This window comes from Pongo abelii, chromosome 3, assembly GCF_028885655.2.
Source record: "Pongo abelii isolate AG06213 chromosome 3, NHGRI_mPonAbe1-v2.0_pri, whole genome shotgun sequence".
Classification (NCBI taxonomy): domain Eukaryota; kingdom Metazoa; phylum Chordata; class Mammalia; order Primates; family Hominidae; genus Pongo; species Pongo abelii.
In genome coordinates, this window is record NC_071988.2 from 155,356,975 (window position 1) to 155,375,068 (window position 18,094).

The window sequence follows — 18,094 nt, forward strand, 5'->3', positions numbered from 1 at the left end:
ATTTAATGAAATTCTATAATATTTTTGTTCCCTTTTTAAATGTTATTCATTGTTTTATCTAGTTGGGAAATTATGTTTTATATTTTGCATATAAGCAGAAATAGAATTCATATTATGTCATAGAAATTCCAAATATCCATGGAATCATTATGAATTTGACAAATGGGTTATTATGGTCTAATATATGATGTTTTTGTCTTCTTGGAGACAGAGTCTTGATCTGTAGCCCAGGCTGGAGTGCAGTGGCACCATCAACGGATCACTCCAGCCTCCATCTCACTGAGCTCAAGGGCTCCCAAGTAGCTGAGACTACAGGCACACGCCACCATGCTCATCTAATTTTTATATTTTTTGTAGTGACAAGGTTTCGTCATGTTGCTCAGGCTGGTGTCAAACTCATGGGCTCAAGCAATCCACCCACCTTGGACTCCTCAAATGCTGGGATTACAGGCTTGAGCCACTGTACGTGGCATCATGTTATCTTCTCAATCTCTATTATACAGTCAAATGCAAAGATCCTATGAGGACAAACAGTGTGAGAATGTTGTTACTGTTCTTTAAAACACCTTATTTCTTACTGAAATAAGATGGTTAAATATCTTTCTGTCATCTACTATTTCCTCTAATTCATTATCTTCAGTTGAAGACTTTATACCCTTAACTTATTAAAATAATAGATTGTAAAGATTTCTCTGGCAACATGCAGATAGATTACCCATTTATATAATAAAAGAACATGCTGCATTTTTATTAGCATGCCATGATTCTAATAATGCACTTACCCTCTCATAAAAACATTAATTTTGATGTATGGCATAGATAAGGACTAAACAGTAAACATAAAAAGAAACAGCGTAATGATTTAGATCTGTGGGTGGCTTCTAAATTAGTCATCAACTAAAGAAATTAAAACGATGAAGATATCAGTGTCATTAAATAAATATGGATATTTGTTCGATAAACTAAAGTAGATAACAAGACTGCAAGAGGACAATCTTTTTATGTACTTTTACACATGTATGGTATTTACCTTCAATAATATATCATTTTGGTCACTACACAATACAATACAATTACATAAATTAAAATGAGTCAAAAATTTTAAAAGATGCTATTAACTTTACATTTCTTTTCTTTGCATATTTGCTATAATTCCAGTTCTTTGAAATATATTTTATCTTTTTACTGTAGCTTTTCAACCAGTTAAAATGTAATCATTTATTCAGTTTGCCTGCACTTAAGAAAAAGGATATGCAGACTTTCTCTTTGTATTTTATGCTTTGCTGATGGTATTTATCTCCATAATTAACATATATTGTATTTTCATGTTTAAAAAGATGGCATAAATGACTTAAGAAACTGTAATAAGAGAAAAGAATTAATAGAATAAAACCAAACCATATATACACCCCTAGATTTAGCTTTTGTGAATGTCTTATACTTTCTCCAAAAAAATTTTGGTGACTACAGAATATTTAATAATGCTATATCCAATATTTACCTATTCCTGCACTGTTTTAAATGTTGGCTTTATTTTTGTCATTGCAAGTAATGTTATAATTAAAATCCTTGGACATTGTCTAATTTGGATGCCTCATCCAAATTAGACAAATTGCAGGAACACCTGCACCAGGACAAAGATCTGGTGCAGGTGTTCCACAAAGGAGGCGAACTCAGGAAGCAGGTCAGAGGGAGCAGGTAGAGGCAGCTCAGGAAGGGAAAGAGCAAATGGGGGAGGGGTTTATAGCTAAGTGCTTTTGGCCTCTGGGGCTCAATCCTCCTCGGGCCTGTCCAGGAACTTTGGAATGTACTCCAGAATTATCTCTCCTAAAGACAGGGGAGGATTTATCTGTTTTGTTCCCTTTGTGGAGGTTTGCCTCTGCCTCTCTCACTTCCTAGTTGCTCTGAACACAGGTGGAACCAGCTGAAGAGGCTTAGGAAGTCTGGAGCGGCTAAGCACAGGGTTGTGGTGAGTGCCTGAGTAGGGCATTTTCAGCTTGTTTGAAGAACTGTCTACAGTAGCTGCAGATGAAATGAAACATAGATCTCTGCAGAGAGACCTTCTCCAGGTTCTGGCCAACATCACAGTGAAAAGCCAGGTGCCGTCCACAGTTCCAGTTCACTCCAGTCACCAGTCCTAGATCAGGGTCTGGCAGCACGACTTCTCCTTGCTGACTTTATAGTGCTGGTTGCAGTGACTTTGCAACCTTAGACTCTCTGGGTCATCTGGAGTCCTGGCCCAGTGGGAGGACATGATATCACCAAGGAACCCCTGCAATGAACCTTACAAAGGAACTTGACAAATATGCCAGGTTCCAAGTATTCCCTTTCTTCTCAGACTTTTCCATTAGTATGCAAATGTGGCATTTTATTTTCCAATCTTAAAAATAATAATAACATTACTCTAGACCCTCTTTCCTTTTTACCTATCATTGCATTCCTATCCTTTCCTTTACAACTAAACTGAACTGTATGGGGGGGGGGGGTGTGTGTGTATTTGTGTGTGTGTGTTTGTGTATTTTCCACTCACAGTTTTAAATTCCCCTCCTCCCATTTTCTTTTGAAAATATTCAGTTAGGCTTTTGCCATTAATCCACGGAACTCTCCATTACGAAGGAGGTCACTAAATCCAATGTCAGACTTATTTGACCTATTAACAACATTTGATAAAACTGTATTTCTTCTTCTCCCTTGAAAAATTTTTTCACTGTATTTAAAGAGTTTTTTCCTCCTGCATAATTAGTTGCTTTATCTCAGGCTCCTATGGTAGTACAAATAATTAAATGTTACATAACATATTTTCCCTTAATTTTTGCCTCTAAGTTAAAGAAGAAAATGAAGGAAAACATCTCTATGTTTCTTTAAATTTCACTATAATCACTACTGGGTGTCAAACTTTTATATCAAGGTTTTGGTATTTTTATACCACTTTCTTTCTTGAAATATTGATTACTACTATGTGCTAAATACTTATAAAAGCAATTCAATACTTCGTTGAGAAGATTTCTAAAATTACTACTCAATTTCCTTATGGGAGGTAACAATGGAAGATGAGGGGTCTGAGTTTATTCATCCAGGAAAGAGGTAAATACATAATATTAGGCAAGAAGGTATGAAAATATTGCTTATAAATCAATTTCTAAACATAATTCTACCTCACTGGTTATTAATTTACTCACATCTGAATAAAATGTGCAAGGAATTGTTGAATAATTATTCTAGGTATTTTATAGTTTCAAATACTTTCTTTAATGTTTACAGAAAGACAACTTGAACATTGTTGGATATGCGAAAGCAAACTTTACTTACAATTTCATCAAATGCTGAATTGTCTCTGCTGTAACATGCTCTCCCTGAGACTTCATTCAAATAATGGACCTTCATGGGTTTCTTATTGAACTCTTAAATCGGTAAGCCTCCTTTGACATTACATTCAGCAAAGTAACTGCTTAAGTCAAATTTGTCTTAGAAGACCTTAGAGACATGTCAGAGACAGGTAAAAATTAAAACACATTCTAACTGATTAAGTATTTCAACTGTGAGTAAATATTATAGAAATTAGATTATTAGAATTATGATTTTTCTTTTGAGATGGAGCTTTGCTCTTATTGCCCAGGCTGGAGTACAATGGCACGATCTCGGTTCACTGCAACCTCCACCTCCCGGGTTCGAGCGATTCTCCTGCCTCACCTTCGCAAGTAGCTGGGACTACAGGCAACCGCCACAAAGCCCAGCTAATTTTTTGTATTTTTAGTAGAGATGGAGTTTCACTATGTTGGCCAGGCTGGTCTTGAACTCCTGACCTCGAGCGATTCACCTGCCTTGGCCTCCCAAAGTATTGGGATTACAGGCATGAACCACCGTGCCTGGCCTAGAATTATGATTTTTATTAAGCTAAAAATCCATGTATTTTCTAAAAAAAGAAATAGTGTTTTCCATAGAAATCATCAAACTTTAGATAGTATTATAAAGCAAAAATATAACCTGAAGCAGATTTTTTGAATCATAATTTGAAGTAAATTATTTAAATATGTTTAGAAACTAATGTATTAAAATAATGAGAACCCAAATATTATCATTCACTAATTATATATTTAAATATTTTTTCTAAAGTTGTGCAACTTGTTTGCATAGATGAATTATGCATGAACTTAGAAAATATTGAATTTGGTAAAATTAAAATTAATAATTTCCCTTTTAAAATACATGTTCTCTAAATAATTATTAATTTATTAAATTTAATAATGCCAAATGACATCACATTTCTCTTGAAATTTAATTTTACTTTTATTATATTTTAAAATACAAGGGTGCTAAAAGATTACAAATATTTTAATATTTTAAATTTATTTTGCTAATAAAAAACATAGTAGTTCAATGCTTCAAGTGCTGAACTTTCAGCTTTTAGTTAGGCAAAATAGTATAACAAGTTTTTTATTTAAAATCATTTTTATCTGAGTCTTTTAAATGTATTGCTTACAATTTATTTTAACCTGAATTGATTAAATTGAAGAAGCTTAAGTTTAAAACATAAAAGCATATGTAGATAAAGAAGGAATTGCAATAAACAAAGCAATTGGTAATTTTCTTCCTTCAAATCCAAACAGTTTAAAAATAATCTATTTCTACCACCCTACCATTACCCTTCTCATTCATCAGACAAATTGGTTAAAATAATTCCCAGTAGCGTGGTATGCAAGTCATTCTCATATACATCATCCTGTACTCTACCTTCACCTTGCATCTGAGATAGGCAGGATAGGCTTTGTTTTATTATCACTGTTTGTGTGAGGAAGAACTGGATGCTGAGATATAATGTGCCAAGTTCAAGATTGAAAACCAATCTAACTTAGTAACTAATGCCTGGCAATATTGTGTTGTCTCTGAGTTTTGGTATACAAAATATTATTAAGGTAAATTGTTAAGCAAATAATACAATACCATGAAAGCAAATATGTTCTCATTTTAATGATCATTTTACCATAATATACACTTTTTTGAAACTATTCCTCATGATAGAGAATATTTGCAAATAAATTACGTCGTAAATAGAACAAAAAGAGGCCAAATTTGAAATCCCTTAAAACGAATGATTAGCTTTGGTGTGTTTTTCTTTGCTGTTTATTTTATGTTATTATTTAATGAGGGAGCTTTTTAAATTTTAAATATGGTTGAATACAAAGAATTTAACAGCATCAACTTCTAACGGAGCATCTGTCAGTGTTAGTCTTTATAGCACACACTTTTCAAAGTTTAGCTTTTTAAAATTTTTCTTCAAATTTTTGCTTTATGTATTATTGTCCTGTAGTAGAGGCAATATTTTATCTCTGACCTCTTAGGGTTTTTGGCTGGGCCTGATAATTGAATTGATATAAGACAGATTAACAAAAGCATATACATTTATTTAAGTTTTATAGAACATGGGAGCTCTCATAAAGAAATGATGACCCAAAGAAGTGGCAAAACTTACACGCTTTGATTATAGGTTAGACAGAGGCAATTGAGGGAAAGTAGCTAAACCAGGTGAGAAGGCTAAGACTTGATAAAAAATTATTCTAATAAGATCTGTTTTTTACAGAATTATCTTAGCCCCCACTTCCCATTCTTGATAAGAATGTTACTCTCCTTCTGGTACAGGGAGTTATCTACACAAGGGTTTTATTCTCTGCTTTCAGGAAAAAAGAGGGGAGAGTCAGAGTCTCCATCTCGCACTGTTGTTGTTGTTGTTGTTGTTTTTAAGTGCCTTTAGCTCATAATGATCCTTAGGCCAAAATGGTATGTCTGGGTTACACAAGGCCATAACATTTTCATAGAAAAATGCCAAGAATGATTTGTTTTTAAATTAACTTGACCACAAACTTGAAAACAATCACATGACTAATGACTATGTTCCTAGAATACTCACATTAGGAAAATAAATAAATCTAATTGATGGCCTTTACCTTATTTTTATTTATTTTATTTTTTTTTGAAACAGAGTCTCGCTCTGTCACCCAGGCTGAAGTGCAGTGGCGTGATCTCTGCTCACTGCAAGATCTGCCTCCCAGGTTCACACCATTCTCCTGCCTCAGCCTCCCGAGTAGCTGGGACTACAAGTGCCCGCCACCACACCCGGCTAATTTTTTGTATTTTTAGTAGAGACAGGGTTTCACCATGTTAGCCAGGATGGTCTGGATCTCCTGACCTCATGATCTGCCCGCCTCGGCCTCTCAAAGTGTTGGGATTACAGGTGTGAGCCACTGCGCCTGGTCGACCTTTACCTTCTTATGTCCCAGCGCTTATCAAGTAACATTTACCTCTTTTATTTTTTTTCTTTCGAGATAGAGTCTTGCTCTGTCACCCAGGCTGGAGTGCAGTGGTGTGATCTTGGCTCACTGCAGCTTCCACCTCCTGGGCTCAAGAGATTCTCACGCCTTAGCCTCCCAAGTAGCTGGGACTATAGCCAACCACCACTATGCCTGACTAATTTTTGTATTTTTACTAGAGATGGGGTTTCACCGTGTTGACCAAGCTGGTCTTGAACTTCTGAACTCAAGAGATCTGCCCACCTTGGCCTCCTAAAGTGCTGGGATTACAAGTGTGAGCCACTGTGTCCCAACCACGTCCTTAATTTTTGAAAGTATTTATAGTGCATTTGGGGAGATAATAATTATGCACATATTATTGGAGAATTTTCTCGCTTTTCTGGCTTCAAGGAAAATTCAAACTGCTATTTAATTGTCCCAAAAAACTCTGAAAAGGATGTTCTATTTTTGTTTCAAGGCTGAAGTCTCTCTTCCCCAGTTGAAAATCTCAATGAATTTGCATTCTTTTTGTTGGCCTACTCCCCTGGAGCATCTGAGTCAAAAAAGAGGCAAGTTGGTAATAGGTTAGAGCCTTAGTTATTCTGTCTAAATTTGCTTTGGTGGAAAGCAAGCTGGAGGTGTAAAAGAGGGAGATGACAGCTTACTATAGCCTTTCCTCTCTATTTTCCAATTCCTGCCTGTGTTAGTCTATTTTGTATTGCTATAAAAGGACACCTGAGACTGGGTATTTATAAAGAAAAGAGGTTTATTTGGCTCCTAGTTCTTCAGGCTGTATAAGCATGGCACAAACATCTGCCTGACTTCTGGTGATGTCTCAGAAAGCTTTTACTCATGGCAAAAGATGAAGGGGAAACAGACGTGTTATATGGAATGGCAAAAAAGGAGGCAAAAGAGCAAGAAAGAGGTCTTTTTAACTATCAGATCTCATGGGAACTAATAGAGAGAGAATTCAGTCATTACCCTGAAGATGGAACCAAGCCATTCATGAGGGATCTATTGCCATGATCCAAACACCTCCCATTAGGCGCCACCTCCAACACTGGGGATCACATTTTATTATTTTTATTTTTATTTTTTATTTTTTGATTTTTTATTTTTATTTTATTTTATTTTATTTTATTTTATTTTATTTTATTTTATTTATTTTTTGTTGAGATGGAGTCTCGCTCTGTCGCCCAGGCTGGAGTGCAGTGGCGCGATCTCAGCTCACTGCAAACACCACCTCCTGGGTTCATGCCATTCTCCTGCCTCAGCCTCCCGAGTAGCTGGGACTATGGGTGCCTGCCACCACGCCCAGCTGATTTTTTGTATTTTTAGTAGAGACAGGGTTTCACCGTGTTAGCCAGGATGATCTCGATTTCCTGACCTCATGATCCGCCCGCCTGGGCCTCACAAAGTGCTGGGATTACAGGCGTGAGCCACCGCACCCGGCCTGGGGATCACATCTTAACACGAGATTTGAAGGGGACAAATATTCAAACCATATCACTGCCTTTCATTATCTTATAACTAGACATGGTCTCTGGGACATTGTTAAAGAAATTATGAAGCAGAAAAAACTTTTGAAACTCAAGTTGGCTTCTAGAACACCTTTTTCTTAGAATTAAAGAGGATGTGCTTACTCAGTTACAGTTGTTCTATACTACAATAGACATAGTAACAACCATTACTTGAACAACTGAGCAGATACCATGTTTCATTTACTAAACTAATAACTTTAATAAATTAAAAAATAATGTCTTGAAGTACTGTTATGCACTAATATGTATCATTAAATGTACTTCAAAGATTATCATAGTGAAAGTTGGACAATATATATTTCTCAAGATCATGTAACTGACAAGTAGCATATTTTGTAATTAGAAGCCAAATCTTTCTAACCTCAAACTCTTTCCTTAAAACACTAAATTATTCTTTCCTGTTTTTTAGCCTAAGCCTGCTCATAACAGCTTACTTCATACTCTAAGAAACATATAAATTATAGTAAAGTTTACTATACTCATAGTTTGTAAAGAAGGGAAGTGTTCAACAAAATAAACCTGGGAATGAAATAGAAACTTCTTATTGAAAAGATCTCCTTCCAACAAATTGAAGGTGGATGTCTTTTCTTTCTTGCCAGTTCAATTGAAAATCTTGCATTTTAAATATGTTTGCTACTCATAAATTTAGATTTACTTTTTGATTTTCATATGGTGTTTTAGGAATTTTGAAAATGTTGGATTTAAATAGAGTATCTCTGTATTTGCCAAAATTTATCTAAAAGTTATTTTTTTTCTAGAGAAGGCTTAGCCCACAAAAGTTCCAGCCAGTTCACAGAATCTCCTCATTTTAAAAAATTAACTATTCTCCATATGGAGATATATAAAAACATAAATTTACATTAGGTCTTGAGATAATTCAAGTAGTAGAATCTGAGAGTTGGCAGTGAGGTGAATGGAATGTTACTTTAGAACAGTTCTCAAGGAATAATTCTCCTAAAGATTAATTTCAATTTTAAATCAAACAAGTTTAAATGACTATGAGAGTATTGGGGGAAAGTCCAACATGGGCATATTCTCTAAGATGGGAGGTCATTTTGAGCAGCTTTCTTTTAGGATAGACACAAATTATTTGAATTTCAATCATAAAGACATAGTCATTAGAGATTTATTTTAAATTTACTACTAACTAGTTGTGTTCTTTTTATGAAAAAAATAGTGATGGCATCTCATGTTGGTATTTCCTTTATGGGTTATGTGAGATAAAAATTGAATTCCATTTTATAGTATCTTGATCAAACTTTGGTAGTTAACCATGAACCAAATAATAACGATACTACTACTACTACTTTTGCTAATAACAATAATAATAAAGATCCAATTTCAGTGATCCAAGAGAACACTGAAGTAGAAATACAGTTAACCAAGATATAATGTAATGTTAAAATTTGATCTTTTGTAAGAATATATTGTGAATATTAATAATTATTTTTAAATAAACTCCTAATTTTTTCCCTAATTTTTGAAATTATTTCAAATATTAACACTTAAAGCATTTATTCCATCTAATGTCAATATGGTGCTATTTTATGACATTTACCATTTCAGAGCCGTATGTGGTTGGTCAGCCTTCATTTCATACTCTTATAGATATCACCTTTTCAATTTATTTACTTGATAGAGTAAAAGATATGGGATCAAAGTGAAGGAATGTTTATATAGGAAATCAGTAACAAATTTCTAGCTACTCATCAAAGTGTTGTTATATAAATCAAAATTTTAAATCAACTAAAACTTAAAATTTAGGTCTTCTAAAAAAGGGAAAACCATTTTAAGGAACAAGAGTGTTCCTATAAACCTCTTTAATAAATTCAGATTTAAAAGAGGTCAAAAAAAGTATGTGAAATTTGGGAGTAACGCAAGAAGATGGGTGGCATGTCATTTCAATGTCACATGAATTAACATCTGTTCAACTATCATCTGTGTAAATATATACTTAGTTAACCTCACTGTTTCGTATTAAGGAAAATTCCCAGATCTATTAAATTTACGTGATAACTCATAGATTTTATACAGTAGCCCTTCAGATAATTTCTGTTCAGTGGAACAGATAACCCTGAAAATCGATGGCCCTGTTAGACGTTAATTAACCATTTGTAGCTAATCTAGAAACTCAACTTGAAAACATTATTTAAACCAGTTGTCTTAGGTTGTTTGGGCTGCTGTAACAAAAAGCCTTAAACTGGGTTATTTATAAACAACAGAAATTTATTGTTCACAGTTCTGGATGCTGGAAAGTCCAAGATCAAGGCATCAGCAAATTTGATGTCTGGTGGGTGCTCATGCCTCATAGATGGTGCCTGCTATGTGTCCTCACATAGCTGAAGGGCAAAAGGGTAAACCAGCTCCCTCAGCCCTCTCTTATAAAGACACCAGTCCCATTCATGATGGCTCCGCCTCACCACCTAGTCACTTTCCAAAGGAACTGCCTCTTAATACCAACATATTGGATATTTTATTGCAGCATACAAATTTTGGTGGCATATAAGCATTCAAACAATAGCATTGGTTGTAAAATCTTATGCTTCCCCGATTATATTGCCTGAAAAATGTAGGATAACAAAAATGAGTTTAAAAAACTCCATATATTACTTAGTTTCCTCCTGACTTTAAAAAGAGTGGTATCTCAACTATATCAGACCATTAAGCCTTTTTCTCAAAAAAGTAATATATTTTATTTTTATGGCAGTTTTAGGCTTACAGAAAAAAATTGAGGAGAAAGTACATATTGTACATAACCTCCTGCCTCTGTATGGTTTCTCCTATTATTATCTTACATTAGTGTGGTACATTTGTTGTAACTGATGAACCAATATGGATACATTATTATTAACTTATGTATATAGTTTACATTAGGGTTCACTCTTTGTGCTGTACCGTTCTATAGGTTTTGACAAATGCATAATGTCATGGATTCACCATTACAGGATCATATAGAATAGTCTCACTGCCCTAAAAAAAATCTTCTGTGTTACATCTATTCATCTCTTCTTTCCTTCTTCCCTGAAACCTTGGCAACCATTGATCTCTTTTTCGGGTATTTTTACTTTTGTGGAATCTCACGTAGTTGGAATCATGTAGTATATGGCCTTTTCAGACTAGTTTCTTTTACTAATGTGTATTTAAGGCTCATCCATGTGTTTTTGTAGATTGGTAAATCATTTAAAAAATCACTGAATGATATTACACTGTATGGCTATTCCATGGTTTGTTCTTTCACCTATTGAAGGACATCTTGGTTGTCTCCAATTTTTGACAATATGAGTAAAGCTGCCATAAACATTTCTTGAATGTTTTTGTATGGACTCATTTTGGTAAATATCAATGAGTACAATCACTGGATAATTTGGAGATGATAGGTTATTTTATAAGAAATTTCCAAACTATTTTCCAAAGTGGTTGTAAGACTTTGCATTCCCACCAGAAATTAATGAGAGTTCCTGTTGACATATATCCTCACCAGCATTTGGTGTCAGATTATTTCCCTTGCATAACAAATATTTTACAAAAATTCTCATTAATATCCTAAGAAAATCATGGATGAAATGTGTATAACCTAAAACAAAGAAAGTACATGTTCTATCACATAAAGGAAAAACATAAGTAACTTATTAAGCAATAATTTGTATTGCAATGTATAAGTGCTTGAGTTTGACTAAGCCTGATATTATTATGCAGAAATCAAATGCTTGTACTTAAACTACTATTGCTAAGAACATAAGAGCTATGAACACAGACTGATATCAGGAGATTTTATGAGTGATGCAAATATCACAAATACTGGTGGCACCAAAACGATGATTTTTCTGAAATCTGAAATAAACTTGGTAAAATTTCATTTGAAACAAAAGTCTCCTTTCAATTTATGAAGTGCAGTAAGTGCTCACCTAAGGTCTTGGAAATGGCAACTTTAAGTAAAATAGTGTGTACTTAAACCAATTTTCCCATAAGCTAATTGATCTAAACAAGAGTTATGCTTTTATGGCATATTTCTGGTCACAAAAACATCACCAAACTTCTAAAGAAAGACCAAAATATTTCTGATATTAAACATTTAAAGAAATGTGAGCTATACATACATTTAAGAAAGGTTAATAAAAACACATGGACACAGGAAGGGGAACATCACACTTCGGGGACTGTTGTGGGGTGGGGGGACGGGGGAGGGATAGCATTGGGAGATATACCTAATGCTAGATGACGAGTTAATGGGTGCAGCACACCAGCATGGCACATGTATACATATGTAACTTACCTGCACATTGCTCACATGTAACATAAAACCTAAAGTATAATAATAATAATAATAATAATAATAATAATAATAATAATAATAAAATAAAATAAAATAAAATAAAATAATAAAAAAATAAAAAATAAAAATAAAAAAATAAAAACAAGTCAGATAATTATTTACCCAGTTATTCCAGTTCAGGATACTGGGTAGCCAAAGCTTATCTGGGCAGCTTACGAGGCAAGGAAGGAACTCACCTTGAACGGAAACCAATTCCATCACAGGGCACATTCACACACAGGCCCACACTCACTCAGACCAGGAAAATTTAAACACCAATTCACCTACTATGCACATCTTTGGAATGTGGGATGAAGCCAGCATACCTGGAGAAAACCCAGGAAGACATGGGGAGAATGGGCAAACTCCACACAGACAGAGGCCCTAGTGAAGTATCATTATTATTCTTTTCTCATCAATGTCATAATAAAATAACATTGAACTAGATGAATTTTTTTGAGGGCCTGCTATAATTTCCTCACTAAAAACTTCAAAGTATATTTGGAAATAAACATGCAAAAATAGTATATATTAATATTCAAGTGTAGCTAAGTCTTGAAATGTTAAAAATAGCCCTTTAACTTATAAAACCATTTCCTAAAACATCTGAAAATATTCAGAGATGGGACTGCCCTATACAGGATATGGTGGCTAGTAACTCTAGTCCTAACCTATAAACTTCAACAGCTCAGCCCATCTGTGTAACAACCAAAATTCCTCTTAGGCTTACAAAACCTGCTAGTTTGGGCTACAGTACTCCACTGACTTGTATCATATTGAATAGGACAAATTTAATAATTGCAAAGTATACTTATAAGCATATAAAATCTTTAAGAAGGTTTAAATCTGAAAATTTAGATGTAGTGAAAAGGCAATTTGATTTCAGTGCAATTGACTCAAAATTTATGATTTTATGTTGGTCTTAAATAACATCTTCCCTAATGTGATCAGGTTGAGATTGTATTTTCTTACTGTATTTACTGCAATTGTCCTTCTGTTATTTTTTCCTCTTTATTCCAGGTGAATCTATTCCATACTTTCATTAATAGGACTCTAAATCTTTACTTAATATTATTTCAAATATTTTTGAAGACAATTTTACCTTGAGATTTACTGTGTTTTTAAAGTTTTATTTTTTGGTCTTCAGATAATACTATAAGTCATGAAAAAAATCACATTTTTAGGGAATAAAATAATATGATTAATGCAAATTTTGGAGGACATTTATCATTTTGAATCTTATGTAACCAATCAGGAAATATATGTAGTAAACATTACAAATAAACAGGAAAGAAGCTGTTAGAGATTTCTAGGTTGAATGTAGGAAAGTTTCTACTTAATATGATGACATGAACATAAAATAAGAGAAAGGAATGAAAAAACATAGTAAAAAAGCTTTGGGGAAGTAGGAATTACAGGATTTATCTAGGAGGGTGAGCGTGCAATAGATAGATAATGATTATGAGCTACCTGGACTAATTTCTGGGGATATGGTAGTAATTAAGAAGTCAAGAGTAGAAGCAAGTTTGGAAGATAACAAACTTGGTTATTTACTCTTGAGGTTATCAAATAGATTGGGAACCTAAACAATATTCTAAGAATAAGAAATAATAAAGCTATGGTATTTGTTCTAAATGTCTCTCCATCTGTTCGATTGAGTTTCTAGACAAAAACATCGAGCATTCAGTTAGAATTCATAATCAGAATTCTAGGGAGATGTCAAAATTCTATTATGATACATTTTAAAGCTAAAACATATGATTGGAATTTAATTATTTGTATATTTTAGGACATAATATCATTTAGTAAAGAAAAAAGCAGCGCCATTTAAAAAGTTGTCTCATATATTCACCTTACATTGTGGGTGCAGATACAGTCTTCTAAACTGATGATCTCTAAGAGTATAAAGAAAACATAAACGTGTAGTAACTGAGATGTGTCTCCGTAGTATATTTTCTAATTTAAAAAATTATATCATTTAAAATTATACCTGGAATGACACAAAATGAAGGACATAGAATTTTAAAAGCAACCTATGCATTGTGATTTTAAAAAATCAGAGGTTCAAAATAAATTATTCTTTTACATAGCTATAATGTTATTCTTTGATACTATAGTACTTTCTAATTTTAATTTAATTTTTTTCTTTTTTGATACATGATATTTTACATATGTATGGTATACATATGAGTATTTGTTACATGCATAAAATGTATAATAAAGTCAGAGTATTTTATTTGGGATAGCAATCGCCTTGAGTATTTATCATTTCTATAGATTGGCTCTTCTAGCTGTATTATACAAAAATCCAATATATTGTTGCTAATTATAGTCACTCTAATATGCTACCAAGCAATATAGCTTATGTCTTTTATCTAACTCTATGTTTGTGCCCATTCACCAGCTTCTCTACATTTCCCCCTCCCGTGCTTACACCCTTCCAAGCCTCTGGTATCAATCATTCTATGTTCTGTCTCCATGAGATCAAATTTCTCAGGTCACAGGTATAAGTGAGAATATGTGATATTGTCTTTCTGGTCCTGGCTTATTTCAACATAGTGACATTTAGTTTCATCCATGTTGTTGTAAATAACAGGATTTTATTCCTTTTTATTGCTGAGTGTGTATATATATGTGTGTCTATATATATATAGACACACATATAAAAATGTGAGATATCTACATACATCAATTTTCTTTTCTAATAATTTCAACCTTTAATTTAGTTTCAGGGACATATGTGCAGATTTTTTATATGAGTATCTTGTGTGATGCTGAAGTTTGGAATACAATTGATTCTGTCACTTGGGTAATGAGCATAGTACCCAATAGTTAGTTTTTCAACACCTGTCCCACTCCTTCTGTTTCTCACTTAGTAGTCTTCAGTGTCTATTATTACCATCTTTAGGTCTATGAGTACCCAATGTTTAGCTCTGACTTATGAGAATATGTAGTATTTGGTTTTCTATTCCTACATTAATTCACTTAATTCACAACATATGTGGCCTCCAGCTGTGTACATGTTGCTTCCAAGACCATAATTTCATTCTTATTTAAGGATAGATAGTATTCCACTGTGTATATATACCATATTTTTCTTATCCAATCCATCATTGATGGGCACCTAGGTTGATTCTATGTCTTCGCTACTTGAATAGTGCTGTGATAAACATACACATACATGTGTTTTTTTGTAGAATAATTGATTTTCTTTTGGATATATAGTCAGTAATGGGATTATTGGGTCAAATGGTAGTTCTGTTTTAATTCTTTAAGAAATTTTCAAAATGATTTCCACAGTGGCTGAAATGATTTGCATTTCAACAACAGTTTATAATTGTTCCCTTTTCTCCACAGCCTTGCCTTTGACTTTTTGTTAATAGCCTTTCTCACTGGTGTAGGATGGTATCTCATTTTGGTTTCAATTTGCATTTCTCTGATGATTAGTGATGTTGAGCATTTTTTTCATATATTTTTGGCCATTTGTATGTCTTCTTTCAAGAAGTGTTTCTTCAGGTCTTTTGCCCTCTTTTTAATAGGGTTGTTTTTTGCTTGTTTAATTGTTTAAGTTTCTTATAGATGCTGCATATCAGACCTGTGTCAGAAGCATAGTTTGAGAACACTTTTTTTCTCATTCTATAGGTTGTCTGTTTACTCTGTTGATGGTTTATTTTGCTGTGCAAAGGCTCTTTAGTTTAATTAGGTCCCACTTGTCAATTTTTGTTTTTGTTGCAATTGCTTTTGAATACAAACATAAATTCTTTCCCAAGGGTGATGTACAAATGGTGTTTTCTTCCAAGATTCTTATAGTTTGAGGTCTCATATTTAAATTATTAATCTATCTTGAGTTTGTTTTTGTATGTGGAGAAACGTAAGAGTCCAATTCCATTCTTTTGCCTATGACTAGCCCGTTATCCTAGCACCATTTTTTGAATAGAGGGTTTTTTCTTCATTGTTTATTTTTGTCAACTTTGTCAAAAATCCAATGGTTGTAGGTGATGCTTTATTTCTGGTTTCTCTATTGTATTCTACTGGTCTATATGTCTGTTTTTGTACTAGTACCATACCATTTTGGCTACTGTAGCCTTATGGTATAGTTTGAAGTTGAATAATATTATGCCTCTAGCTTTGGTCTTTTTCTTGGGATTGCTTTGGCTTTTCAGGTTCTTTTATGGTTTCATATATAATATAAAATAGATTTTCTAATTCTGTGAAAAATGATCTTGAGAGTTTGAAAGGAATAGTGTTGAAATTGTAATTTGCCTTGAGTAGTTGACCGTTTTAAAGATACTGATTTTTTTTCTATCCATGAGCATGGAATGTTTTTCCATTTGCTTGTAACATCTATACATCTTTCAGCAGTGTTTTACTCTTCTCTTTATAAAGATCTTTTACATCCCAGGTTAAATGTATTTCTGGACCTTTTAATATTTTTGTGGCTGTTGTAAATATGATTGCATTCCTGATTTGGCTCTCAGGCAATGGATTTATCTGTGGAGTGTACAGTGGTCTGAGCTCCCTGCTCTGTCCCAGGTGGGCAGTGGGCAAGACGGGTTGATCAGACCAAGCATGCCTATGTACAGGTCCCCTGATGGCAGGCACAAGCACCAGCGCCAAGGAGATGCAATGTGCAGACACCAAGCACCCAGGGTGACTAGGCATAGTACTGGGAAATATCCTTGGCCCCAAGTTCATTGCAGAGGGAGGGAGGTGACCTAAACTAATACAGGAGACTGGGTGCTTGAGATGACTAGAAATCAGCCTGGAGTATAGAAGATTTTTTTTACCACAATATCTGCACAGAGGGCATGGTGCAGCTTAGGCTACTAATCAAGACAAAGGAGCACTTCAACTTCCTGCAGTGGAAAAACCCCCCTCTCCCATTTCACCACAGTCTTTGCACAGGAAGGGTGGGCCAGCTTAGGTGGCTGATTCAGGTTTAGGACTTCCTTGAGAATTTCTTGTAGAAGCCATTTAGAGATAATGAATTCTCTCAGGTTTTGCTTGTCTAGAAAAGACTTTATTTTTTCTTCATTTATAAAGAATACATTGCTGGGTATAGCATCCTTGAGGTATGGCTTTTTAAAAAGTTTTCTTTTTTGGCACTTTAAATATGTCATTTGTTCTATCCTGGCCTGTACGTGTGCTGCTTAGAAATCTACCATCAGTCTGATGAGGTTCGTTTATATGTGATTAGATGCTTTTCTTTTCTGTTTTTAGAATTCTCTCTTTGAATGTAGACATTTTTGCCTATAATATGCTGTGGTGAAGACCTCCTTGGATGTATCTGGGAATCTCAGAGCTTCCTGTATCTGAATGTCTAAATCTATTGCTAAGACTGGGGAAGTGTTTATTTTTATTTTTTTTAATCCATTATTCTGTTAAATAGGTTTTCTAAAACTTTTGTTCTTTCTTTACTTTCTAGCTTCTCAATAATTTGAATATTTGGTCCTTTTATGGTGCCCCATATGTCATAAAAATTTATTCATTCTTTTTTATTCTATATTCTTTGTTTTTGTCTGACTGGATTATTTCAGAAGACTTGTCTTTAAATTTTGATATTCCTTTTTCTGCTGCTTAAACCAGTCTATGGTTAATGTTTTAGAATGTACTTTATATTTCGTTCAATAAAATCTTCAGTTTCAGAATGTCTGTTTGGCTTTTTAAATGATATTTGTCTCTTAGGTGAATTTCTCTTTATATCCTGAACTGTTTTTCTATTTTATTTTTATTGTTTATCAGAATTTTCTTACATCTCATTGAAATTCTTTGGTGTAAATATTTTGAATTCTTTTTCTGGGATTTTTAAAATTTGTTTTTGATTGAGATCTTTTGCTGGAGAATTATTGTATTCCTTTGGAGGTGTCATATTTCTTTGCTTTTTCATGTGTCTTATGTCTTTATGTTGATATCTGTGCATCTGGTGAAATGGTTGCTTCTTCCAATTTTTCAAAGTT

The 18,094-nt window shown here is 33.7% G+C and overlaps 1 long non-coding RNA gene across 1 annotated transcript in view; it reads left to right on the plus strand.

Moving 5' to 3' along the window:
* Positions 1-222: 222 nt before the first annotated feature.
* LOC129059081 (uncharacterized) overlaps positions 223-18,094 on the plus strand; it is a 101,211-nt gene continuing 83,339 nt past the window's right edge. Inside the window, exons 1-3 of the long non-coding RNA XR_008524768.1 lie at positions 223-462; positions 3,262-3,410; positions 6,763-6,861. This is a non-coding gene — a long non-coding RNA (uncharacterized LOC129059081). The remainder of the gene's footprint in view (positions 463-3,261; positions 3,411-6,762; positions 6,862-18,094) is intronic.